This window comes from Barbus barbus (assembly GCF_936440315.1).
Source record: "Barbus barbus genome assembly, chromosome: 9".
Lineage (NCBI taxonomy): Eukaryota > Metazoa > Chordata > Actinopteri > Cypriniformes > Cyprinidae > Barbus > Barbus barbus.
In genome coordinates, this window is record NC_136737.1 from 13,216,122 (window position 1) to 13,243,763 (window position 27,642).

A 27,642-nucleotide genomic window follows, 5' to 3' on the forward strand; every position below is an offset into this window, starting at 1 on the left:
TTAAAATATTTCCTTAATAAATTTGCACAAGCCTGTTCCTTGACATGATCCACGACTATCAACTGGAAATATTGCGAACTGTCCTCAGGCAGCCTACCACTATTACTACAGAAATGCCACAGTCAACAGCTCTTTTCACATCTTATATAACTGAATCACAATAATATATTTTTGGTTTACCCATTTAACAAAATCATCAACACTTTTGTTCACAGAAAATTGCCTTTTAGTATCCAAAGGGTTTCAAACTAACATTGAAGAATCGTGTTACAACAGAGGTCCAAATGCAAGTAGCTTTAGATATTGAATTATACTTGTTCTATATATACTTGCCTCTTTTTAAATTTCTTTTTTTCCATAGGAACTTCATCTAGGATCCATAAAGTGTCTCACATATATATAGGTAATATTCTTTGCATAAGACACAAAAATGAAAATATTAGAGCAAAATGACAGGTGCATGTATGATATATATGTCTATTAAAAATAGATTAATAATTCCATTATAGACACATAAATAAAATGTAAAAAATGGGTGTGTGGGATATATAGATTCATAAATAATAATATTATATTAGCAGCCTTGACAAAGAGTTAATTTTGGACTTTGCCTGCAACTTTTACAGTTTGTGATCTGTTTAATTGTTTGTAGACTGTTGCAATGTTAAAGAGTCTTAAATCTTGAAAGGAAATGCAATGCAAAGCAAAGCTAAGTTTCAGTAAACAGCTCCATAGCAGGAATGCTTGTGACACCACATGCTACAGCAGTTACCAAAGCTAACCAACCAACATGAGAAAAACGTAATTCTGAGAGTGAAAGAAAAAAAAGATGCTCATGATCAGTCTGCCAGTAGCAGGTGCGGCTCAATTCAAATGCCTGTCAACGCTAATGTACGCTAATCAGCTGTTGGATTAGACTTTTTTGGGCTGTCACACATAATAAAAGGCAAGAATATGTCATTAGACACATTTTTCCCCTCTTGCAGAATTATCAAAGCATGAAGGTGGTGGTGGGTCATTCAGATGAGGAAGAGAGAGAGAGAAAGGGGCGTCACAAAAAATCAGAAAACAAATGCACAGCCCACGTGGTGGATCATGACAGCAGTCAAGTGAATAACTCAAGAAGGGGAAGCTATGCAGAATATTGATTTAATGCTGCATTCATGCAGGGAGGATGTTCACCCGCATTACGCATGCTCTAATATTCCCCAACATACCTTGGGCCTTTAGTTTTCCCAACCACTCAGAGAAAAAAGAGGCCGGAATATTCCTCTCGCATGAGCATTTAAGCACAATTCAGTGTCTCCGAATCGAAGCGTGAACTGAATCGATCAAATTCCAAAGAAAAGAGCCTCCTACGATGGAACGCCAGTGATTAGCGCTCATTTTGTGGAAAATAGGGTGTAACTGAGTAAACGAGATGGCTTTATGAAGCATCCAGATGAATTTTTGGTCAATGCTGTGTTTAATGGCATGTGGGACATTTATTCAATTCAAATAACTCCGGGAGTGAAGGATATATGTGAATGGAAGTGGCTTACAGGTGCTGAAATGCACAAACAAACAGGTATCTTATGAAGAACATGTCAGTCTTGAGAATAAAGGAACACTGAATATTATTTAAATTGCATTTAAAGCAATATATTATAGCCATATGATCCTTTTTTGACCCATAAATAAATAATGAAATAAAATTAAATTTAACCATTCAGGATATGTTGCAACAAAATGACCATAAGGTAATTTACTTTAATTTCTTTCTTTCTTTTCCTTTTTTATTAAGGTTTTTATTGCATTCATCTAAGCATTTTCTTACAGCTGGATGAAATCGCATATAATAAATATAAACAACTGAGTACATTAAAATGTGATTTACTTTTGGCTCTTTCTCATAATTTTATATAGCCTATAACTGTCCTTATATCATTTTGATTACAGAAATGTAAAATTTTTTGATGGAAGTGGCACCCCAAGTAATATCAGAAATTATCTTCTATTGAAAACATAATTTATTGTATATATATATATATATATATATATATATATATATAGGCTATATATATAACAGCGTTTAATTAAGTGTTGTCTTACTGTGTGAAATAACATTATATTTTGAAAGACTATATATGTAAAGAATCATTATATTTTTCTAGTAGCAACACCTACTAGTTTTCGTTCATTATATTCAAAATTATATATATAAAAAAAGTTGTTTTCAAATAAAAAGAAACGACCTTCATTCGACGATTAGAAGTATTTAGCTTACCAATAAAATTATGTCCATGCAAACATCAATTACTATAGAATATTTCGTTTATATGATTTAGCTGTTTCTACTTGAAGACGTTTTGACCTCAGAGATCTGAAGACATTCCCCATTTTTCTTCTCACACATTCTTGCGCACCGAAATCAGCGAGGTCTGTCCCTCCGCGCGCGCCCAATGGAACAAAGAGCAGCGTTAGCAATGTACACGCGTTCCGCCAATAGGAGCGCTCCGCTTCTGGTGACGCGACGCGACGCGGCGCCTCTGGTCTCTTTCCACTGCGCAGGAAGCGAGACGCGCAAAAGCATCAGAAGTTAAACACAAAGGTAACGCGCAACAGCAAGCAGCAGCTTTTACTGTAACCGCTCGGAGTTTCCCGCGAATGCAAGAGGAACCCGGCTTCTCGAGCAGAATGAATGGTTGGTATCGATATTACTTTGTTTTTATTATTCTACGAAATCACTTTGCAAGTCGTGTTAGATGTTTATCGTAGTTTTTTGAAGAACATATCACTCAGAGTTTTTAATGTTTGGATCTTTACAGAGCTATTCTGCAATAACAAACGTTTAAAGCTAATTATAATCAAACTATTTTATATAGGCGATTATGGGACTATTTTATAGTAAGCTATCCTACTATCGATTTTGTGTATTCTTATGTTATTTTTAAATTTGATTTGGTTCATTTCACTGTTTGTCTTTTTGTGAAATATATATGTTATGTTAATAACATTTTCGACCTGATCTAGTCAAGCGTAAACTAATGACTCGTTCATGAATCGTAATTGTTATATTTTCAAAATAATCTAGAGCTTATTTTAATATTCTAAAGAGATGTATTAACATCCCACGTGCAATCTGATGCAATTTGTCTAATTTGTCGCGTGCTGTAAAGTTGTGACAGCCGGTGACCTGTGTCAAGCAGTTGTTCTTCATTAATCATGACTTCCATATGCATGTTTAAATGCGGCTCATAAATATATAAATAATGCTTGTATTAATATTAATTTAACATCTTGAGAGCTGAGAAACCTGAGTTGAGAAAAAAAGGCTTATTTAGAAAGCAATGCATTGCAATGAGACCTTGCAAGACTGTTTGATGTCTGAGGGTCTTCAGATGTTTTTAATTAGGACCTGTAAAAAAAATCAGTCTGTCCTGTTCTCTGGGGCGATGCTTTGAAAAAAAAAAAAAAAGGCTGGAGAACACAGAAAGTCACTTCAGTGGAGGATCGGCTAATCAAATTTTTATAGCATTTTCTCATTTTTTTCCCTCCCTCCCTCCCTCGCTTTCTTGATCCCAGTGAACGGGTTTCTCTTTGTCTGCTTCTTTGGTAACCACACCTCCCCCAAAACGCAGCCGGCTCAGACACCTGAAGGCTAGACATAATGATCAACGCAGTCCCCATGAGTCTGGATGCCTGCCAGTTGTTTTCGCTCTTTTTTTCATTACTTTGTCTCTTCTTCTGTTTTTTTCCCCCTTGCATCTCTTGCCCTGCACAATCAAGGGGCCAGCGCTCAATGTTGGGGGCCAGTATGCAGTATATGAGGGGCCAACTCATCTGCAACGTATGAACCACGGAGAAAGAAGTCTGGCACACATGCAAGGAGAAGCATGAACAACAATGTCTCCTTGTGTGTGTGTGTGTGTGTGTAAGCGGGAGTCTTTATTCAACCATGCTTTTCAAAATTGCATATCAAGTCTTTTTTTTTTGCCATACAAGACCAGTCAGTATACAGTGCATGTTTTGCTTTCGTAAAGAGCAAGGTTGGCTTATTAAGATCCAGATACTGTTGGTTTTCTTTAATGTGTGGATTAGACAGAGCGTTGGATTCTCAGCTTAAGTGCTTTGTCTGTGTAAGATTAGGTTTACTGCATGTAAAATTACATACAGTGAGACATAATAATGCAAGAATGAAAATGCGATGAGGAAAGCTGAAAGGATGCTGTTGTGGATTGATAAAACACCCTTTTTTGTACAGTATCCTGAATAGTGTATTATAATTTTAAAGGAATTGTATGTTGAAGACTATTAAAGTTGACAATTAAATTAATAAAAAAAGGGACAAAAGCACAATTAATATTAATGTTAGTTTGATTTCAGTGTAGGATACATATGCGTTTAATATGGCATTTTAAAGTGTAAGTGTAAATCTTTGTTCATTTTAGTATTATTTTTAAAATTATTGTTATCCTTAGCACACCCAAATCTCTCTTACGTTTGAATTGCATTAGTGTGTGTTTCGGCAAAATAATTATCCCAAAGAATCGCCATTTTGTCTCTAGCTAGTGCACTTTGATTTGCTCGACGTGCAATATTTTGGATGTAGCCTGCTTGTGTTTTCTCACACAGCTCAGAGCCGACATGTTGGGAGTACAATGGCACTAAGTAGACAGCAGATCCTTTCTTTCTCGCTCTCCTCCTCTGCCATAAGCCTTTGAAGGGGTGTAATAAAAGGTTCAATAGAAGCAACAAGCTGTTTTTTTCTCTCCTCTCACGCCTTCTTGAGGCATTCTACCTGTGCATGAATAGGAGGCCACTGAGACTCTCTGACAGAGGAAGAGTGTTTATTGAGGGCTAAAGGGCTCAATACTATCAGACAGCCTCACGTAGAGAACTGTGCGGCTTGGGCAAGAGGCCATGGGCGTGTGTTCTCCCTAGTGTCACACCCATTGACTCCGTTTTGAGTGAGTGTTTTTGGGCTGACAAGAGGAAAACTGTATAGATACGCACATTGTGGATATAGATATCAAGTATGTTTTTAGTAGATGTATTTTTGATCATTGCAAAGATTTAAAAATGAAAGGTTCTTTATTGGCGTTTATGGTTCCATTAAGAGGCTTTCCATTCCACAAAAGCTTCTTTAGATTGTTAAATGTTCTTCACACTATGAAAAAATGGTTCTTTTAAGAACTGTTGAGTAAAAGGTTCTTTGGGGAGCCCAAAATGGCATCTCTTTGGAAGCTTTATTTTTTAGATTATAAATGTAATTAATTATTCAAGAAGAGATTGTTAAACACTTCTGACTTTAGTGCAATCAACACAGATGAATTCTGGAAGTGAGTCGCTATTTTAATGAGCAGTTTTGATTTTCAGTTGCAGTTTTCGTTTGTAATAATCCTTCACACATTGCTGGCTTTAAAAAAAAGGTCAAAAGAAAGAGGAGCTGATTGATTTGTAATGTTTTTTTTTGTTTTGGTAGTTTAAGAAAAGAAACAATATTAAAGCACTGAATGTTGCTGTGGACATGTCCCTGTCAATGACTAAGGTGGATAAAGGAATAATTTGTTAAAATTATTGTTTCATTTTTTTTTAAATATTATCTATTCACACTGAAGGTGTGAATCATTTTTGGGTGATCTATCTAAATTTTAAGATTGCACCTTCCTGACATGCCAAACAGCATCAGTAAAATGGGTTTATAAAGAAATTTAGATCACACCTACATATATCCCTCGTAAAAATGTCATATTTTTAATGAATATCATCTCATGTAGCAGTTTTCAATTCAGTATGTATAGAAATACTCTCCATTATCTCCGCTAAGCTTAAACTACGCAGCCCAGCATTAAAGGAAAATATGTAATAATATTTATGCTTGCTGAATTATGGGGTGGAATTTGAATGGAGGGTTCTTGACTTATTCCTCTTGTGCTCAGTGTGAAAACGCGTCGCCGGGTAGAGGTTAATTGTTTTTAGATCTTTATGTGTCAAGAGAAAATGGAGAAACTGGTGCATAATTGAGCTCCTGGTCGTTTGAGTTATTATGGATTAACGCGCCTCTCCAAAGGAGAAAGACAGCGAGGGAAGGAGTGAAAAGAAAGGACGAAAAGACCCATGTTGTGAGCTGCAACCACAAGTTCAGTTCAAGTTCAAGTTCACTTTATTTATATAGCACATTTAAAACAGCCACGAGACTGACCAAAGTGCTTCACAAAAGATACAGCATCATAAAAGTAATTAAAACAAGCAAACAGATTAAAACAAAGAACCCAAATAAAACAGTACCAGAAAAACTATACTAGGCAGGAATATAAACCTAATAAGCCAATGAAAACAGATGTGTTTTTAACAGAAACTTAAAAATGGACAAGCTCGGGGCCATTCGAATTTCCACTGGCAGGTCATTCCAGAGACGAGGACCAAGAATGTGGAATTAAAAGAAGATTCTGGTCACCAGATCTTAAGCTTCTTGAGGGGATGCTACTAGCACAGGGGTTGTCTGGTCTTTTCAGAGCGAGAGGGTGTGGAGGCTTGTTTAGTCAGTGGCCCTTGGGGGCTTGACTTTTGACCTGTGCCGTGCCCCTCTGTGCTCCAGGTGCAGGTCAGTTCTCCACGGTTTTCATCGCACACACAAACTCCTGAGGGCTGGGAGTAATGTTGCGTGATGCCTTTTTATTTTTTGTTTGTACGAGGTGTGCCTGAGACCAAAAGGGCTGTGAGGGTGGGCAGAAGGACCTACTTTTCTTGTAGTGTTTGTTAAAACAGCCTTGAAGTTCATGGAAGGCACAAGTAAAGATAATGCAGTGTTGTAATATTCATGAATGCATTAATCAGGAAGTTGTCCTGTATAATTATTACAGTGTTTGATAATGCCAGAGCAAATCACCTCAGGCAGTGGTGATTGCTGCCTGATGCTATTAATGTTCTTTAAAAAAATGCTTGTGTGGGCCGAACCATCAACGCAGCCCGGTAGTTAAGTGCTGTAAGGTTAATGAGGCAATTTACATACGTTCTGCCGCCATCTGGACTCAGTAAGAGACAGCTGCTTGCTCTTATTTCATACTGTGTTTTGGGAGCTAACCCGCAGAAATGTCATTCCAGTACATGCAGAGTGCTTGTTGAACACTTTTGACTTTTGTCCCGTCAACACGGATGAATTCTGGAAGAGATTTGCTATGCTAATGAGCGGTTTTGCTTCTCAGTTGCAGTTTTCGTTTTGTAATCCCCCACACAGTAGCTGACTTTAAAAAAAGAAAAAAGAGGTACTGATTTGTTTTTAATTTGTTTTTGAGTAGTGTGCGTGCTAATAGTTCTTTAATTTTTTGCTTTAGCATGTGGTATCGGTTGTACATAAGGTTGCTTTTTATAATTAGGTGTGAGCAAAACATGCAAAATACAAGAGGTTTTTATTCATTTTTTAAAGTCTGAGCTCAGTGTACATGGTGTGTACGTGTGCAGATAAGTCTTTAATGGTTTTATAAGTCAACAATCACTGATTAAATTGCTGAAATTGAACCAAAGAAGTAGCATGACTACAACTTGAGATATGACTTACCATAAACTAGAGATGTAGGTCACCAATTTCCCCTTTATCCTGTGTTTTTTTCCTCAGAAGCTCTTTCACTTGTTGGTTCTTGACTTTTTTTAGCTGGCAGACCACTTAAAATAGTAAAATAAGAATTGCAGACCCCCTAACATGCTAGCTACCTTAAAATAATTATGTATAGTTTTTAATAGTGCCCAAATTATCCTTTATTTTCACCTTTATACTGGCATTGTCTCACTTTTACTCATCAATAATGTTGCTAGATGGTCATTTCTTTAACTGGGCGACTTCTTTTAACTAATGAACCAAAATGCTAAGCTAAAAAGTTTGCTAGCTTAAGCTAAGAAGTTACGTACATATAACTGTCAGGAGTGAGACAACAAAAAAAATGTTGTTAGCTAAATCAGTAGAAATTATGAAATTATGCTGTATCTTGTAGGCCAGCCAGCATTTTAAACAAACAGCTTTATACCAATTGCAGTCGCTATCTTTCTACAGCGACAACAAAAAATGGTCTCTCGTTCCATGGGCGTCCTCATATAAAGATCATTTCACACCACTTCCTCCCAGGACTGGACAAAGAACAGCCACTCCGTGATCGATAACCAAGTGCAAGAATGACTGAAGGCTGTTAAAGATTTGCAGTTTGGATCCAAAGTAGGTAGACACAACCAGGATCCCCTCCGACGGCTGAAAGCAAATAACTGTTACTGGGCTATCCGTAAAATTGCAGAGATGGACCGTGAAAGGCAAAACTGTGGAGTTGGTGGATTCCTGCTGGCTCCGTTTCAGGCTAGGTAGACTTAAACGACAAGCATTCAGGGCTCGCCAGTGAAACCTGACAGCATTTTCCGACAGGCCGAGAGTGGAATTAATTCGTTGTCGCTTCTGCATGCCGCTTGATTCTTAAAGCCTCTCTCAATCCCAGCGATTAAAAAAACGATCCAGCTCGAAAACTACATTATGTTAGATTCAGCAGACATGTTTAACTCTCATTGTGAGAAGCTCAATCCAAGATGAAAGCCGTCGAATGCGCAGTTTTTACAAATTCAGCATTTGTCTGGTTTTGTGGCGCTATCAAAGCAGAGCAGCACCAGGGAGCCTTTATTTGCCATCAGTTGTGCTGCAATGCAAAAGATATAGTATCATTTTATTGTTCGGCTGTTCCTCATTCCAACTCGAAACTCTGTTGTGTGATCCATTCAGTCCAATTGTAGGGACCAGTCCAACTTTCAAGTTGCGGTTGATTCATTTAATGTCTTTGAACCCTATTCATATGTTTGCAAAGTGAGCTAAAGACCTGCAAGCAGTAAACTTCAAAGCACTTCCATATTGTACTTATTACAAGAAGTGCATCCAAGCATTAGTGGCTCTCATATCCAAAGCATTTATCCACAGCTAGCAGAAAGGAAGCTTAAATTGGCAAGCCATTGGCGTCAACACTTTGTGCAACCCTTCCACAATGAATAAACCACCAGAAGGTTACTTTTTGTTATCTGTATGGTGGCACAGCCAAATTCTTGGAGGATGTCTTGCTGAGATCCTTCACCTTCAGTTTTAGGACTCTCACAATGGATAAATGGGGAAGAAGTTTCATAGTGTGCAATTGGGCTTGTCAGTTTTGTTATTGTACTTGGTGCTGATCGCTTTCTAGGTGTGCCATTCACAAGAACATTGACTCAGTTTGTTGGTTGTTCCCTGGATACTAGATGCCAGTTTGATGGATGTTTAATCGAGACATGGTGGACAATGAACTTCAAGCCCCCAAGGGACCACTCAATTAGTTTAGCACCACTGCTGAAGCCTCCCTGTTTTGTCAATGTGAGTACTGGGACTAGTAATCTCAAGAGGTTTTCATGGTCTGTTTACGAATGCATCTAAACTCCCTGCGGTCCTGCCCTGGTCACCTCCTAATTTGAGTTAAATAGTCCTTTTAAAAAACATTTGTGCTGGAGTAAATTTGGCCTGTGACTATTGTCAAGCTCCTTCCTATTGACTTGTGGCATTGCCTTTGTTAGTGTTTCAGACTCACTTAGGTTGCTAGTCATCAAAATTGACTTGTCATTGAAGCATTTCAACATTTTCAACATATTTCTTCCTAGTACAGAGCATTCACTTCTTTTCTCAAATGCAATTTTATAATATGCTGTATTGAATTTCCTCATGCCCTAAGCCTTTGTGATCAAACAATCATGAAAAAAGTTAAATATGCATATTAAACTACATGTATTGTTGTGATAAAATGGTTAACACAAAAGATAGATGTTTTTAAAATCAGTATTATATGTCAGTGTTTTAAAAATGCTTTCATATCCTTCCTATGTCAAAGACTAAGAATATTAAGTACAATCTTGAATTATTCCACTCAAGGTTTATCCAGGGATTGCCTGATGATTGTGGAATCAGCACAACCACTACAGGAGTTCTCATCTTCAGTCCAAACATTTCTCTCTCAGCTCTACTTGTGGCTACAAGTGGATCTGAATGATTTCTCTTGAGTTGTGGAACAATGCTTGTGATTTAAGTACCTACAAGTACCCCCCCCCCCCCCCCCCCCCACATGCTCAAAATAACATAAAAGCTAACATAATGTGTGAACGCAAATGCTTCGACTTTGTACTCTCAGCATTGCCACAAGGGGAGCTGTAGCAAGCTTTAGCATGAACTGTCTTCTTCTACACACTCTTCATGTTTATATCTAGTTATCTGAGCCATAACTATCTAGCGCACATGCTTTGAATGTGTTTCTGGACTACTCATGCTGTTGGGATTGTGCATGAAGGCACAAGTCTAACATGGAGGAAGTGAACATGATGTGTTTTATGGCCTTTAAGATGTTGAAAATCTGCCTGCATCTTTTCCAAAGTAAAGGGCTACCATAAACATTGGCATTAAAATGAAACAAACCATAAAATGCATTGCCCCAGCATTGCAACAAGTAGTGCCATAATGGGCATTAGCATGAAATACAACATACTCTTGAAGTGTCAATTTGTTTACAGCTGGCTAGTTAGTACCTGAATAAAGTCATCATGAAATTAAAATGTACTTTTTTTTTTTTTATTATAAATAATTTATCTGTGTACATCACAATTTCATAATATGCCTTCGTAATATCTAACAAAAAACAATTAGCACACAACAATCCAATCAATTCACATTTGACAAAATCAAGCCCCATCCTGCATTTTGTTCATGTTCAAGAAGCTGTTTCACTCAGAAAAGATAATCGGAAATTACATTTCATTCCATCTTTAATGAAACTTACTCTGTTAGGTAACTATGGTACTGAAGTCTGTTACCTCTAAAAGTAATGCATGAATATACATGTACAATTTGAATGCACACTGCATAGAGTATGTTTCTGGCCTGCTGGTGGTTTTTAAACAGACCAATTTGATGTTTCCAAAATACAGGCTACATAATTTATGTTAATGAGAATTTTTGTTACCTAAAAACAGAATACTCTGTTTATTTTCGATTGGTTTTTAATTAGTTTAAATATGTTACAAATCTGTTTGCATCTTTCCCAAGATCAATGGCTGCCATAAACATAGTCATTAAAATAAAGCAGACCATAAAGCGACTATTTAAATTAAAACCAGGGAAATTACTGTTTCTTACGATCTAACGGCGAAGGGAACTGTGCCACGGGGGTAATAAAGACACATACAGGCTAAGCATCTTACTTGAATGTCTGCCTTGTAAATGGGATATTATGCACATATGTAAAGGTAAGACATAGCTTACAACGCCTTGGATGTTTTTGTGAAGGTGGATCCTAGAAAGTGATGCATAGCTGAATTCTTGATTCTTACTATCTATCTACAGTATCTTTGTCTCTTTTTGGAGGGCTTGTACACTGACGGTCACCTCATCTCCCACCCCTTTTTGAAGCCCCCTCTGGTATTGCTGAGTTGACAGAACTGCAGGAATGGTAGGAGCTTGAAAACGAGAAACCCTCCCCTCTGCTCTCAATCTCACTTTTCACGCTGTCTTTCCCTCTCTCGGTTTTTGCCGAGCTTGTACAGGCATGCCTGTCAACCGAACAGAGTGTGGATGGGGGCGCCGAGGGAGAGGAGTGGTCTGGGGTGAACAAAGGAGCACTGTCACCGCTTTTCAGGGGTTCTGGGCTGTGCAGGGCGAACGGAGAGCCGGGTGGGGGGTGGCGAACATGGCAATTAAAAATGGACGGGCTACCATTGAAACCGAACGTAGAAGAGGACAAGCATTGAGTGTTCAAACATATAGTCAGCCTCAAAAGAGCTGTGGAAGCTCTATGTTTGTCGCCCATTGTGCAATATTTGCCTAACCTTTTATCTGTGCAGCTGTGGCCTAAAAAAAGAGAAGGAGAGCGTACTGAATAGCCGCACAGCTGCTGGCGATTTGATGAGCGTCTATTACCACTACAGAGTCATCCTCCTGTGCTGAAGTCACCTCTCCACACAGTGTAATATAGAGCAGGGCAGGGCCAGATCAGGGCAAATGTTTGATTTGTCAAGCCTTGCTCATCCTTTCAGGGCAAAAACACAGCTGGTAGTCGCACAGTCACGACCCCGATGACTGGGAGGTGTTGTACTGTCGTGACTTTTCTCTGTAATACCCTTTGTACGTCTCGCGGGTGCTGCAGGAAAGATAACGAAAAGTATTTTAATGTAATGATTGGAATCCGCAACCTTGTCTCATCTTGTCAAATTGAGTTTTTTAAATGAAATGCGCTGCCTTCTGCTTTCGCCTGACTTTAGACTGTTCCATCTGGTGAAACGATTTCCTTATCGTTCTTCCTTCCCCCCTCTGTATTTCATAGGTTATCAAGGCGCCAGAAACAGTGCTAGAGCGAAGGAAGTTGTTAAAAGATGCAGCGCCGGGAGTCTTTTAAAGCCTGGTTCTTCTGGTGACTTGGCAGAGCTCAACCACGGAGACAAACGATAAAGGTAACGAAATGCACATTCTCTGTCTTCAAATGGCTCCTCGGCAGAGTCTGTAAGCGTGAATTCGTGTGTGTGCGTGTGTGTGTGTGTGTGTATGAGTGTTGGGCAATTTGCCATGTAATCCAGGTGTAGAACACGTCGTTTCATCTCCGGCTCATCCTGCATGCTCAGGCGTCAGTTCCTTGACTGATTATCTGTGCCTTCATCTAACCTCGTCATGTTAAACCGACATCTGAGACTCCCTGTATTTTACTCACTGCAATTACCTCACCACAAGGCGCTATGACTGCTATTATGAGTGAGTCTGGAACCATATGTCATCTTTAGGGTTAAGAGATGCAGCACAAGAATTTAATTTTGAAATATAGCTATTACAAAACATTGCTGACGATGAAGATGTCTGGCATTATGTTAAAGTTAGTTTTCAGGGAGTCTAAAAGTGACAATTAAACATGAGCATGCAGTGATTTGTAGTTGCAGCAAGGAACAGTTTAAAGGGATGGTTCACCCGAAAATTAAAAATCTGTAATTAATTACTCACCCTAATGTCGTTCCAAACCCGTAAGACCTTTGTTCATGTTCATACAGTATTCTCGTAGCTTCATAACATTACGCTTGAACCCCTGATGTCACATAGACTGTTTTAACAATGTCCTTACTACCTTTCTGGGCCTTGAACGTGGTAGTTGCGGTGCTGTCTATGCAGGGCCAGAAAGCTCTCAGATTTCATCAAAAATATCTTAATTATTGTTCCAGAGATGAACAAAGGTCTCACGGGTTTATAACAACATGAGAGTAAGAAATTAATGACAGAATTTGTATTTTTGGTTGAACTATCTCTTTAACCAAATCACTTATTGCACTTTATGTCATTCCAAAACAGTGGGCTTTTTTTATGCTAAATGCAAAAGAAAAATTGATGAATAATCTTTGTAGTGAACATGTCTTTTGAACTCCAAAAAGAACAAAAAATACCATAACAAATCATAAAATTGATCCATACGACTTCAGAAATTTAAATTCACTGAACCTCTTGTCGCTGGTTGGAGGTATTGACACCAAACAGGATATAGTGTACAAAAGTACTTTTACAGTGCATTTATGGTGTTTTTGTCCTTTTTTGAAACATAACAGACAGTCGTTATGTAAAAAGCGGTGCAAAATAACAGCATGATGGTTCTGGAACAACATGAAGGTGAATAAATACTGACAGAATTTTGTTTTTCTGTGCACTACTCATTTAAATGTGGCTTGTGCACATGGTTTTTTACAGCTCTGCCCTTAAATCCAAAAAGATCAGAGTTACCGATCAGCCGTTTCGTTTAAAGTGTTTGCTTTCCTCCAGGGCCAAAAATGTTGCATTGTGCTGCCAGTTAGTGTTCCCAAGACGAACTCTCAGCCACTTAGTCTGAGAGCATTCTTTATCCATACTAAAAGCTTGAGTAAATTATCTCTAGTCTGTCAAGTGGTCAGACTGACTGGCCCTGTAGGATTATAGGTAACACAGATATAAAAGCTGGATGGCCGGAAGGCTATAATTTCTCCTTCCTTTTCTATCCCCCATTGGACCTACCCTCCCTCGCTCTCGTCCCTTGTAAAAGTCTCAGCAGACTTTACCGGGAGACTAGTTAAAGACACTGGCTGTCTCTTTTTCCAGCGGACACTTGCTACATTTCCTTATTTCCTCGCTCCGCCCTTTTGTAGACCCCCACAAACCTCAAAAAGAGTTTAAAAGCTACTTTTATTCCCTCTGGTGACAACCTCTCCAGCTGTTGTTTTCCTGGATGTGATTCACTCGGCAGTTTTATTCCTTTTCTCTCGCACCTCAGCCTCATCCTCTCCTGCTGGGTTAACAACACACCTCCGGCCTTTGACTACTGTTGCATGGCAGGTGAATCCAACTCAAAGCTCCCTCTAAATAAGTGGGATTGGACGCGGGGGTTGTGGCCTGTCATTGAAAGCACTAATTGAGAATCTAAAACTGCAATTTTAGATCTTTCTTCGCTAGCATAATCTACCCCTTATTTGTAAGAGTTCTTCCTCATGTCTCCACTCCCATGCTGAGAAGCCCCAAGGTCCACTCACCCTATTCTACGCAACCAGCAGGAGGGTAGCGGCTAGCATTCTAGCTATTTTTTGCAACGCTAACGGTGCATTACATGGCATATTAACAGACACTAACGTTGTCCTGTGGTAATTGGCACAAGCATGGTGGGATTTAGAACTGTCAAGGAGGATTTTAGGGATGGTTGAACAAAGTGGGAGAGTGCTGACAGATGAAAATATATGAATTTATACACGCATGATTATGATGCTAGACTATCTACACAAAGTGTGAATGGTACAAATTCAGTCAAACTGAATAGATTATATTAACATCTTTAAAGACAATTTATTGCTTTAGTCTGACTCAAATTGAACTGTGCATGTTAATGTACTGATTTCCACTTGAGAACAGTTAACTGAGGAATGCAAACCACACTCGAACAACTTTCATTAATGTTTTAATATACATACATACAAATATATATATATATATATATATATATATATATATATATATATATATATATATATATATATAATAAAACTATTAGAACAAAACATTCTTAGTAAGTAATGCTTATTGAACTTTATTACACTTATATATATATATTCCCATAAATTTGAGAGAAAACGTTCTGAGATCAACATTCTTGGAACATCTTCATGATGTTATTCACATGACTGTGTTAATAGAAAGACCTGGAAAATCTCCTCAAACGGCACCATTTCTATAGCAACTTCATGTACATTCATACCCTCGCTTGTACACAAGGAAACTGCCATGTATTTTTGAACTGGATATTGATATTCTCCACATAAATAAAGCACTAGGTCAAGTTGTCTAGTCCAAACAAGCAACATTGTAATCCAAAATTGATAAAACGAGCAATGCTACAACAGGCCCTCCTCGCCCGTAATGCATTTCGAGAGATAAATGGTCTCAAAGAAATTAAGTCGGTACAACCACGAGCCAAAGCGGTATAAAATATGCTCATCACACTCAATTTGCCTAGCAAATTTGTAGCCGTTAATGCTGCTGTGGGAAAATATATTGAGTTACTTACCACCTTGTGTCTTTGCTGCCCAGGAGCTGCTCAAGCGAGTTCAGGGTCATTACCCTCACTGTCAATGACAAATGGAGCTTGATAGCATCTGCGCTTAGCTACAATGGAAACAGATTAATACCTCAGGGTGAAACTTTGCATATTATGAGGGGGAAGGAGGGGGCGATCATACCCCTTATGTTTTCTTTCGGCATCCCGTGTTTTGCAGCCCGAATAGTTGTTGTTCTCAAATGAGCTCGTTTTAATGGATCATTTGAAGATTTCGAGGGGAAACAGTTTGTTTGGATATGCTAAGAAGATGAATGCGTCTAAGACAAAAGATGAATCATTAAAGTAGGAAAAAACAAGCCTATGTTCTCCCTCTACCCTGCACATTGCCTCCTGCCTCGTGACTGTCCCTGATATTGTCATTGTAAATTACAGACTATCAGAGGCCACGGAGCGTCTTATTTTAGGAGACAGTCTTTTATTACAGCGTCTCCGAATTTATGACGCCCTTTCATCTTTAAAACTTACCTCTGGATGCTTACAACCCATAACATTTTCTACCTCAAAGGTGTTTGCGTTTGCATGTAGGCCTATGCATTTCATAGATGCTTTTATCTAAAGTGACTTAAATTCATTGTGTATTGTTTTTCAGTATGTTTACCAGTGTGTTCCCTGGGAATTGAACCCATGACCTTGGCACACAAAAGAATGTTTACAAATAGCAATTGCTACCTTGCAGATGTGGTTTTTTAGGCCTGAAAATGTTTACACATTAATCGTATAACCTTATTTTTTAGTTTTGAGCCAGCCTCTCAGATTTCCGTGGGTTTGTTTTAGCTAAAACGTAAGTTGGTAGTAATTTTATCTTGGAAAATGTCATTGTTAATGCTGGAATTGTCTATTTTATATATAAGGTTTGTGTGTGTAATGGCTGATTTTCACTGTGGCGAATTTGTACTCGGTATAAAACTTGAAGCGCAAATGAGCGAGGTAACTGCAGTTATGTCGACATACTTTCAAGTCGATGGCACACCCAGAGTATGGAGACAATTAAAACATCTAAAGCCTTGTTTAGATGGCTAATCTGGGTGGTCCAGAGCTTGGGCGACAAGTTACGACTGGTTAGCGCCACAATAAAGTCTAGAAAAAAATGAACCAGTATGTATGGAGGCTGGTCTATAGAAGTCATGCCACTGTGGAGATATTTGAGGTTTTAAAGGTTGAATTAAAAGATAGAAATCAGCTCGGTTTCATGTAGACATTGATATTATTAAATTAAATGTATTTCTAGTCCGTTGTGCAGTGTAAGACTTCAGAGCAGTTTGTGGGTGGTCCTCGTTTAGGTTTCTGACTTGTGTGTATATATTAGCTTGTTGAAGGCAAAAATTGCGAGCCACATAAAGTTTCCAAAATAAAAATGTTCATCAAGTTGTCAAGTAGAAGCAAGCATGGAAAATGAAACCGGATGATTTAACATTGTGCAATTCAGTGCATCACATGGGTGTTGGAGTTGTAGGCATCTGTGAACAAATTAAACAGATCTTTATTAAAACTGATTTTGGGGATTGCAGTGTGTCTGGAGAGCCAGCAGTTTATAGGACAGAATTAGATTCTCAAACGTTTCTCCTATACAGTGATGAGATTAAGGGAACAGCAATGGTGACTTACATTTTCTTTCATTTTTATCCTGAATTTAAAACAATTTCCTTATCGTTCTTTTTCTGAGACTCCTCTGGAGTTTCAGAAAAGATCTCAACAATATGACAATTCAGATTTTCAGGTTTGTCAAGATACCAAAGTTAGCTGTCGAAATTCAAGAGATAATTTAAAATGATTCAAACTAACTGATATTATAGAGCTCATCAAACTTGTTTCATATAATGTGTCTATTTATTTCCTTTAAGGATTTTAAGAAACATCTGAGACAGAGTAGAAACATTGGAAATGATGTCTCCTGAGCTCTTAAAGAGAAAGATCTGAGTGATCAAATTTTCCTCTGAGAAAAGTCAACTTTTGGTTAAATTTTCTGGTCAATTTGATTAAATATATTTCATACAGTTTTTATGCTAAAATACAAAACTAAATACATGACCTTTAACATCACAACAACTAGAGGTGATAAGCCTATTTTATTGTTGTAGACAGATTTTATGGCAAAATACAGCATAGCTTGATTAGATACACAAACTTTGACATCATGACAACGAAAAATGATAAACCTATTATTATTATAACTGCTGTTCTAACTGGGCATTTAAATTTTTACTATTAGAAAACATGCAATATCTCCATTCATCTCAACATCTCCACTTCGCCTTTAATTTGTCTCCAACTAAATTGCTATTTTTGCCTTCAGTATTTGATGTAGTTTCGGCTCTTGTCTCCCAGGTGCTCTTTGTGTCCAACAGCACCGTAGAGACTTGTGCATTTCACGTGTTGTCAGTTTCCCTCTCTTTTCATCTTCTGTCACTGCTCCAAGTGAGATTGGGCGTCACAGTGTTCTCACATGTACCTGGCCTTTGAGATATCAAAGGCTGACTGCCATCTGTCCTAGCAGGCTAACACAGACGCGTGAGACGGCGAGTTTCTTGCTCAGGTGAGGCCGCTTGGCTCTGAGCAGCTTTATCTGTTACACACAGAGGTAGACCGTGTTAAAGGAGCACACAAGGAAACAGTTCAGCACAATGAATTGCCTTTATCTTATACATAAATAGGCATATGATCACCAGAGACACTGAGAAAGGCACGTCACACACAATATTTCGATTATTGCTGAGTCAACACGAGGTCTTTTGAAATTTGATCTATATTATGAATGTTTCGTTTCAACACACGTTTCAAAGTGCAGCTGCAGTTTCTTCAAAAGCCGCTTGTAATTTTGAATGTGGAAAATCCGTTTGTTTGACTTGCAATTGTTTATGCAAATTTTGGTTGAATCGGTTGAACTTCCAAATGATACTGAAACCACATTGATAAAAACAGATAAAACTTACCACTGCTAGCTAGTGGCATTCAAATCAGAATCATGTGATTCAGTGTAAGAGGTTACTTTCAAACTTCCTTTTATATTAATCTGTGAATTGTTTTTCACAGATTTATGGTCTCAAATTACATTGCAAAAGTAATTTTTAATTAGCATTTGATTTTATTTGTTAATTTAATTAATCATCTCAATTTTTTTATCTTTTATATTAATTCATTCATTCATCTTAATTTCATTTGTATCTTTTTCATTTATTCAGGCATTCATTTTTTCATCGTAAATCTGTTTCTTTGTTTTCCAATTAATTAATTCATTCATTCATTTTAATGATTTATTTATTCACTTGTTTATTTTCATTTCATTTGTTTCTTTATTCATTCATTTTCATTTAATTTATTTCTTTGATATATTTTTTTCAGTTTATTTGTATCTCTTTTATACATTCATTTTCATTTAATTTTTATATTTTTATTTATTCATTAGTTTTTATCTGGTTTTTACATATTTATTTTTATTCATTCATTTTAATTTTATTTACATCTTATATTGTTTTATTTGTATCTTATTTATTCATACATTTATTTTCATTTAATTTGTATTTTTATTCATTCATTACTTTTCATTTTCATTTTTATCTTTTAGATTTATTTATTTGTATCGCATTTATTAATTAATTTATTTTCATTTTATTTGTATATTTTTCATTCATTCTAATTAATTTTTATATATTTTATATATTATAAATATTATTTATTTATATATTTATTCATTTTATTTGTTATATTTATTTATTCATTATTAATCTAATTTATGTATTTATTTTTATTTAATTTATATATTTTATCTTATTTATTCATTCATTCATTTTCATTTCATTTGTTTCTTTCCTTCATTCATGCATGCAGTCATTCATTTTCATCTAATTTTTATATTCATTCATTCATCCATTAAATTTGTCTGTTTATTTATTTATACATTTATGTATTTATTATAAACTTTATTTGTACCAAATAATGTTATCTGCACAATACATCTGCCAAAATTGTGTGAGATATCACGCCTTGTTTTCAGAGAACATATCTTTTTGTGTGAAGTTTACTTTTCTTGCCTCATTGGCAAATTGTTTAAGCATAACTCTAACAAAATGTAGCAGAATTTAGTAAAGCAGAACTCCTGCCAAGAGACGGGAATCACGGGCTCCCCTCACGCTAACCCCTCCAAGTGTAGAATTTGTGCACACTGTGAGTGTTTGCTAAAGGAAGTCGAGAAATCTTTCAACTTCCTTCCAAAGTGCTCGGAGAAATCCTTCACGTCCTCCATGCCCTTAAATGATTTGTTAGAAAAAGAAAGATGACCCAAAATGCACCGGCTCCACACTTTTTCCACAGATATGGAGCTTAAATCTCCTCAGTCTATTAAAATATCATTCTTCTTCCATTCATTTTGAAAGATAAAAAGAGCACAACTTGGCCATTTTGTTTCATTTTTTGCTCTCTCTCTCCCCCCCTCTCTCAGGTCCAGACATGAAGGAGACAGCGTCTGATCTGTGGCATCTCACAATGAGAAGCGCTTTCAGCGTGTCGCGAGGTAATTACTCTCCTTGAGGGAAGGCGAAAGCTGTTTATTGTAATTATGTCAGAGAAATTAAGAAGCATGCTTGTTAGATGCTCAAACATTGTCTCAACATATTTGGGGGGAAATTTTCCTGAGTTATATGTCTACATAATACCTCGACATCACATTCCCAGCCAGCTATCACATTCACTTGTGTTTAGACCGTCAGGATAATGACATCGTGTGTGTGTGTGTGTGTGTTGTCTACCCTGAAGCCCGTGGCCTCATACACTCGACGGCAACCGTTCCATCCACACAATAGAAAAATATCCTGCTTCTCTCCATAACAACAGCCCTGCTGAAGTGGCAGGATTAGAACATGCCTGCCCCAGCCAGGGGTTGCCATGGAAAAGAACCTCCTTTATTCTGGATCTGTTTTCCATTTACGCCGCTGGTCGGGGATCGAGGTTTTATGTGCTTACACTATCAATGTTTGGCCCATTAATTCACATCTGCAATTATAATGTCCAATTAGAGGCCAGGTTGCCTCGCCTTTGTGTTATGAAGTCAGAGGGGGTTGGAAAACAGTGTAATTTTAGACTGAAAGGGGCGTCGGTTTGTATTGCGATTATTTTAGGCCCGTAGGCTTATGGGTTAATAGCGAGTAGGTGATAGTAGGGTAGTAGAGATTGCTCAAAGAAATGAAGGAGAGAGGCACAACAGGAACGCGGGTATTGAGGGACTGGGCGCCACATGAATGTAACGTTTGGTAGAGAAATCAGAGCTCTAACAAAAATAACCATATATAACAATAACTGTAGTCTAACTGTGCTTTGTTGTAAAACCACACAAATAATCATGATTTCACTACAGTAAGCATGGTCTAACTATGATTTTTCTAGAAAAAAACAGTATTAGCTACAAAACTGACCATGGTTTTACTTCAGAATTTGTAGTAAAATCATAGAAACTACAAAAATAACTGGTTTTACAACAGTTAGCATGGTCTAGCTATGGTTTCTGTGGAAAAATTGTAGTAACTACAAAAATAACCATCGTTTAACAACATTTGCAGTAAAACTACAGTAACAACAAACACTGACTGTGGTTTTACTATAGTAACCATGGTCTAACTATGGTTTTTGTAGTAAAAACACAAAAATAACTATATTTTACTACCATGGTTTACAAGTTTTTTGTAGTAAAAACACAGTAACTACAAAATAACCATGGTTTTACTATAGTAACCATAGTCTAACTAAAGTTTTGTTGAAGTAAGTAACAACAAAAATATAATGATTTCATCACAGTAACTGGTCTATTGTTTTTGTAGAAAAGCTATAGAACAGCATTTACTGTAAATCCTTAATAACTACAAAAATGAACCGTGGTTTAATTACGGTATTAAGAGCTTTTATAGTAAAACCATACATAACCATGTTTTACTGCTTCCACAGTATAAACGACACACTCTTATAATAAAACCATAGTCAATTGGGGAAGTCGTGGCCTAATGGTTAGAGAGTCGGACTCGTAATCGAAAGGTTGCGGGTTCGAGTCCCCGGCCGGCAGGGATTGTAGGTGGGGGGAGTGAATGTACAGCACTCTCTCCACCCTCAATACCACGACTGAGGTGCCCTTGAGCAAGGCACCGAACCCCCAATTGCTCCCCGTGTGTGTGTGTGTGTGTGTGTGTGTGTGTGTGTGTGTGTGTGTGTGTGTGCATTTGTTCACTACTCACTGCTGTGTGTGTGCACTTGGATGGGTTAAACGCAGAGCACCAATTTCGAGTATGGGTCACCATACTTGACAATACGTCACGACTTTACTTTATTGTGAATTTTGCAATAAGAGTGACTCATTTATACTGTGGAAGCAGTAAAAAAAACAAATATATATATTTGTTCAAAATTAAATAATTGGCGGCTTTTATAGTCACAGCAAATTATCATTAGCACCTTCATTAAACTTTGTGCCACCAAAATAGTCAAATATTATGTGCTACAGTACATCTTAGGATATTCAATGGGGTCCAAAAGTCTGAGATCACATTAAAAATATTAAAATTTTTCCATTTAAACCTAAGTTTTATTTAACCCTAGCGGTTACTCTGGCTACTGGCATGTTCTGACTCTACAGTACCTACTGCATAAATAAAAATAGCCAAAAAAGCACAAGTGTGTATATAATCTCTCATCTGAGATGTTACGATCGCAGCGGTAGGGGCTGTGCGGCAGGCCTCTGAGGAAACCCTCGGCAAATGGATGTTCTCTTTCAGCGCACAGCAATAAATAATACAGACAAATGATCGTGTCTACAGCGGAGGAGGTGGGAGACTAACGAGCCCACTGTTACTCATACTGTCATTAGCTTCCTGCTCTCTAAGCCCCTCCCACATCTCACTTGACAGATATTTAAATGCGAGTAACACCGGACATGCCCCTAGTGTGCCTGCTGCTCTGCTAGCTTAGCCGCTAATGTTGCCTATTTGTAATCTTAGCTCTGTAGAGAAACACTCTGGATTGCTAGCACAGGTAGAGGACATGTTAAAGGCATTGGTGGGCTTAATGGTTAAACAAATAGCCTGAATCTTATACAAAACTTGCATTGGACTGTTAGCATAGAAATAGCATAGCTACTAATCTTCAACATGTTCGCCCCAGTATAATTTTTTAGTAGAACGGATTAGACCATTAGCATCTCGCTTAAAACTGACTAAAGCGTTTCGATAATTTTCCTATTTAAAGCTTGGCTCTTCTGTAGTTACATCATGCATTAAGACCGACTGAAAATTAAAAGTTGTGATTTTCTAGGCTGATATTGCTAGGAACTACACTCTCATTCTGGCGTAATAATCAAGGAAATTTGCTGCCGTACCGTGGGTGCAACAGGAGCAGTGATATTACGCAGCACCTGAAAGTAGTCCCCAGCTATATCATAACTAGTTACCTAGCTGGGGACTACTTTTAGGCTCTGCGTAATATCACTGCGCCTGCTGCACCCATGTTCTTAAGATAACTAGTGACAATATATCTGTTCCAATGAACATTACTTTTAGAAGCTTTTATCACTTGATGCTTTATCACATCAAAAAGGCTAATTTAGCGTAACGACAGGGCTTTCATTCATGCAGTACATCTGCTGTATTGGACTGTTAGCATAGAAATAGCATATCTGCTAATCTTCAAGAGAACATTTAGGATCCAGTATGATTCTTCTAATGCTTTTCTTCACGTTCTTTGTGTGTGTTTTTTTTCTTCGCATGACTGTCCCAGTTAACATAGCTTTTGTTAGCTTTTATTACATCAAAAAGGCTGTTTTAGCGTAACGACAAGACTTCCATCCTTACAGTATAACTGTTATTGTACTGTTAGCATAGAAATATCATGGTTGTTTTCATTACATTCTTCATACCTTTTTTCACAAGAATACTTTAAGATATGACATTTTAGACTTAATTTAACTACCAATAAACTGTCCCAATTAACATAACATTTTAGCAGACAGCTTTTATCGCTAGTCATTTCATCACACCACTAATGAACAAATTACTAAAAATAAAGTTTTATTTATATAGCGCCTTTCCAGTGCTGAAGGACGCTTAAACTAAAGATACAATTAGAAAAGAAAAACACCAATATAATAAACATTGACAAACACTAGTGCAAGTGAAAAAATACTCATATTTTCCATATTTTCCCTGTTTGTTGTTGCACACATGCAGTGGCATTAAAAATGGTGTTCATGCAAGCAACCACAGGTAAAATCTGTGCCATAATGATTCACAATTCCAAAAATGTGTGAAATGGACAAAACAAAACGTCATGACCTCAGATGTCCATGATGTAACTGTTTTCAAGGTTATTGAGAAGCTATCCAAGCATTCTAATATGTATCCACAATGCTTTTTTTGTATGAAAACTATGCATCCTTTTGACAGGCCTGCGAGCTTCCTGTCGGTCAGTAAGCTTCAGTTGGTCCATTCATCTAAAAACACGCACACCATTTTTTGGTCCTCAAGGGCTTTAAAAGGCTGCATGGCTGGTGTACATCAGCACAGATATTTTTGTTTGCCTGATATGCGAGGAAGCCATGCATTTTGGTATCACCAAAGCGTGCAATTAGAAGCGATGGCATATGTGTGCGTGTGATGTCCTCCTCCTTCGTCCTGATCGAGGCCTCTTGTGCGAAGATCTTACAGACCCAATTACTGTAATCACGATGATCAAAGAGAGGGTGTTGAAGAGAAGAGAGCTGCAGTCAAGTCAAAGTGTGGCAAAGAGTGTGTGTGTGTGTGTGTGTGTGTGTCTGTGTCTGTGTCTGTGTCTGTGTCTGTGTGTGTGTGTGTGTGTGTGTATCATTTGCGTGGGGGTAGGGGTGCAGTTAGCTGTTCTATTCACATTGATCATCTGATTCGTTTACACCACTCTCAATCTCTTTCTTTTTGTGTGCATGTATGTGTGTGTCTTTGCAGTTTTCAAATTTGGTTCAGGAGATACACTAGATTAGGTGGGATGCCAAATCACTCCTGGCGACTGACCCTGTCCTGCACCACAGAAAAGGTGAGCTTCAATGTTCAGATGGCAAAGGGCACATCTGCAGCTATGGGTTGATAATTGGTCTTCTGGCTTAAAGAGATTTTCACCCAAAAATGAACTTTCTGTCATCATTTACTCACCCTCAAGTTGTTCCAAACCTGTATGAGTTTCTTTCTTCTGTTGAACACAAATGAAGATAAAAGAATGAAAGGTGAAATGAAAATGAAAATGAAAGAATGTTGGTAACCAAATGTTTTCTAATCTCCATTGACTATGAAAAAAATATTATGGAAGTCAATGGCTACCGGTAACTGTTTGGTACCAACAAATTCATACGGGTTTGGAACAATATGAGGATGAATAAAAGATGACAGAATTTTCTTTTTTATTCCTTTAAAGGTGCATTCAGTACTGTTTTCCCTGTTAAACAAACAGAAATAGTTCTAAACAAATAGTACTAGTGATTTTAAAAGACATATCAGTAGCCCAATAAAAGCCATTTTATTTTACATGGAGTGGGTCGTCTCATGGAGGCCACCATTTTAAGACATTTTCGTGCCAAAAACTACTCATTTTAACCATTGTATTATTGTAAAATTTCGCTTGCTGAATATATTAATCACAGTATGAAAATTAGCCTTTCTACAATGTTATTAGTAACCAAATGCTTTAGGTTTTTCAGCATGCTTCATCCACACCATTAGATGTCAAGTTCAAAATTGCAACCAGCACAATATAAACCAACAAAATTACTGAACACACCTTGAAAGTATGTGCTTTTTCCTCATCTTTTGAATAGACTTTAAGATAATAGTTCTTATAATGGATCTTTTTCAGTATTTACTGAATAATAAATGGCACGTTTCATATGACATTTTTCATATTTATTATGTGCAATAAATTTTCCATATAACATCTGTTGTCTTTTGCTGTTTCCTTTTCTTGCTTTCTCTGTCTGTCTGTTGCTTTCACTTGGATGTTTGATAAACCAGTCTTAATCTTAAATCACCAGTGACGTTTTTTGTCAATTGTATTTTAATCACTTGTAAATTCATTTAGCAACAACTTCTATATTGTATTTTCAAGTGAAAAAGAGTATTCATTTGGAAGTAATGTGGGGTAATGAATGTTATAGGTCCAAATTTCGGCCCCGCCCATATGGCATTAATGCTTCAGCGCGCTATTACATATCAACTGAAGATTATGGAAATAGTATACATTTTCAATATAAAATGGATAGGAAATCCAAATTATGAAGAAAAAAAAAAAAATTTGGCTAATAAATAATGCACAATAAGACAAAGGGCATTCACTGAGAAAGTAAATACAGTCCATTTTGATTTTATGTTGTGTTTAAAGGCCTGTAAAGATGTCCAAACCATCAAAAGGTCATATAAGTTTGAGAGCACAATTCATTGTGTTGTATTTTCGAAGTGGATGACCTGTGCTATGTCCTTCCAGCATAGAGAGTTGGGATGCACCCACCCGCTGCTTGCCTTGTCTCAATGCTGACCTCTGAGCAGACTGTCAAGTCGACTCACAATCAGGCCACGATTTGCCTCAGTGAACATTCAACGCTGTCGGTGAGTTTGAGCTAAATAGAAAAAAACCATCGACCGTTGATTGTACCCTGCGGCCAAGCCCTACCGAGCCTTGCCTCTCCCCACCACCAGCAAAGACGAATTTCAGCATGGACTCCTGGAGACACACCGGTTTTGTCTTCCAACGCTACTGGCAGCCTGAAAAGTTTGACTTTGAAAACTACAACAAAGGTCACAATCAACATTCATTGCTGTCGGTGGGTTGGACTGTTAAAGAAAACTCACTGAACAATGAATGCAACTGTGTCCCAGATTTCCTTCTCGCAAAGTGGCATCAGAGATTAATATTAACTGGCAGAGCTGGATGTACTCATTTGCTCTTCCCACTTCAGTTTGTTTGTGGCTCTTTGTGGCAAAGATACAAGTGGACTGAGAACACCATGTCAAAGGCCCCTTTAAGGCCAATGAATGTTCCCTTTGTATAATAAATAAAGACAAGACCTGTCCAAACCCAGTCTAATCCTGTGAGTCTAAAATTTATTAACCGGAGATGTGGTATAGATGTTGGCAAACATGTTGTGCTGTGGTACTTGCACAGACTATGCAGTTTGGAATATATATATTTTTTTGGATGCCATTGTTTACCTGCAATAATTTTATAGGAGTAACAGACACACATATATATATATATATATATATATATATATATATATATATATATATAAAACATTTATTTACAGAAAAAAATATTTCTTAAAACTGTAACATGAATCAAACTTCAGCACAAATAGCTTTTTCAAATGCTGACATAAATATATATAGAAGGTTCACAGAGTTATACACAATCAAAACACTATCATGATAATGCATGACACAACACAAGTTGTAACAAAACCCTAATATAGGCTACATAGCTAACAAAATCTGTTAATAAACAATTATTTAGATGAAATACCGTGAAGTGCCACTAAGAAATCTGGGAATGTCAGTTTAAGGTTTTTCACTGTAAATTATAAGTTGACGTTCCTTTTTGCTTCCAAAATTGGTACATTTAACAGTATTTTACTGTAAAATTACATGAAATGTAATGTTCGATTTATTACAGGTTTCCGTACACCTATATAGTAAGGAATTTTACAGTTAACCAATGAACAGGTTTTTACTTAAGCATTTTCACAGTCTTTCAAAACTTAAAATACTCATTTTTACTGTGTGTGTGCGTGTAGCCTACAGATAATTACACTTTTAGGCGATTATATAGTGTGTAACATTCACTTTCGTTTAAGTTGGACTAGCCTACCATTTTTACACATTAACCCAATATCCTGTAATAAATGGCTGAAGGAAACTGTGAATGTTGTTAAGCGCTAAATAAACAAACAAAATGGCTTAAAATACACATCTTATTGAAGAGTACTTGCACTTCACCGCTTGTGAGATCACATACACGTCACGTTTGAGCTGAA

General features: G+C 37.3%; 1 long non-coding RNA gene across 1 annotated transcript; it reads left to right on the forward strand.

Annotated features, from left to right (window-relative positions):
• Window positions 1-2,534: 2,534 nt before the first annotated feature.
• On the forward strand, window positions 2,535-25,890 carry LOC306874841. Its single transcript, XR_013784669.1, has 4 exons — window positions 2,535-2,683; window positions 12,339-12,465; window positions 20,059-20,130; window positions 24,572-25,890. It is a non-coding gene; the product is annotated as an uncharacterized lncRNA (long non-coding RNA).
• The last annotated feature ends 1,752 nt before the right edge of the window (window positions 25,891-27,642 follow it).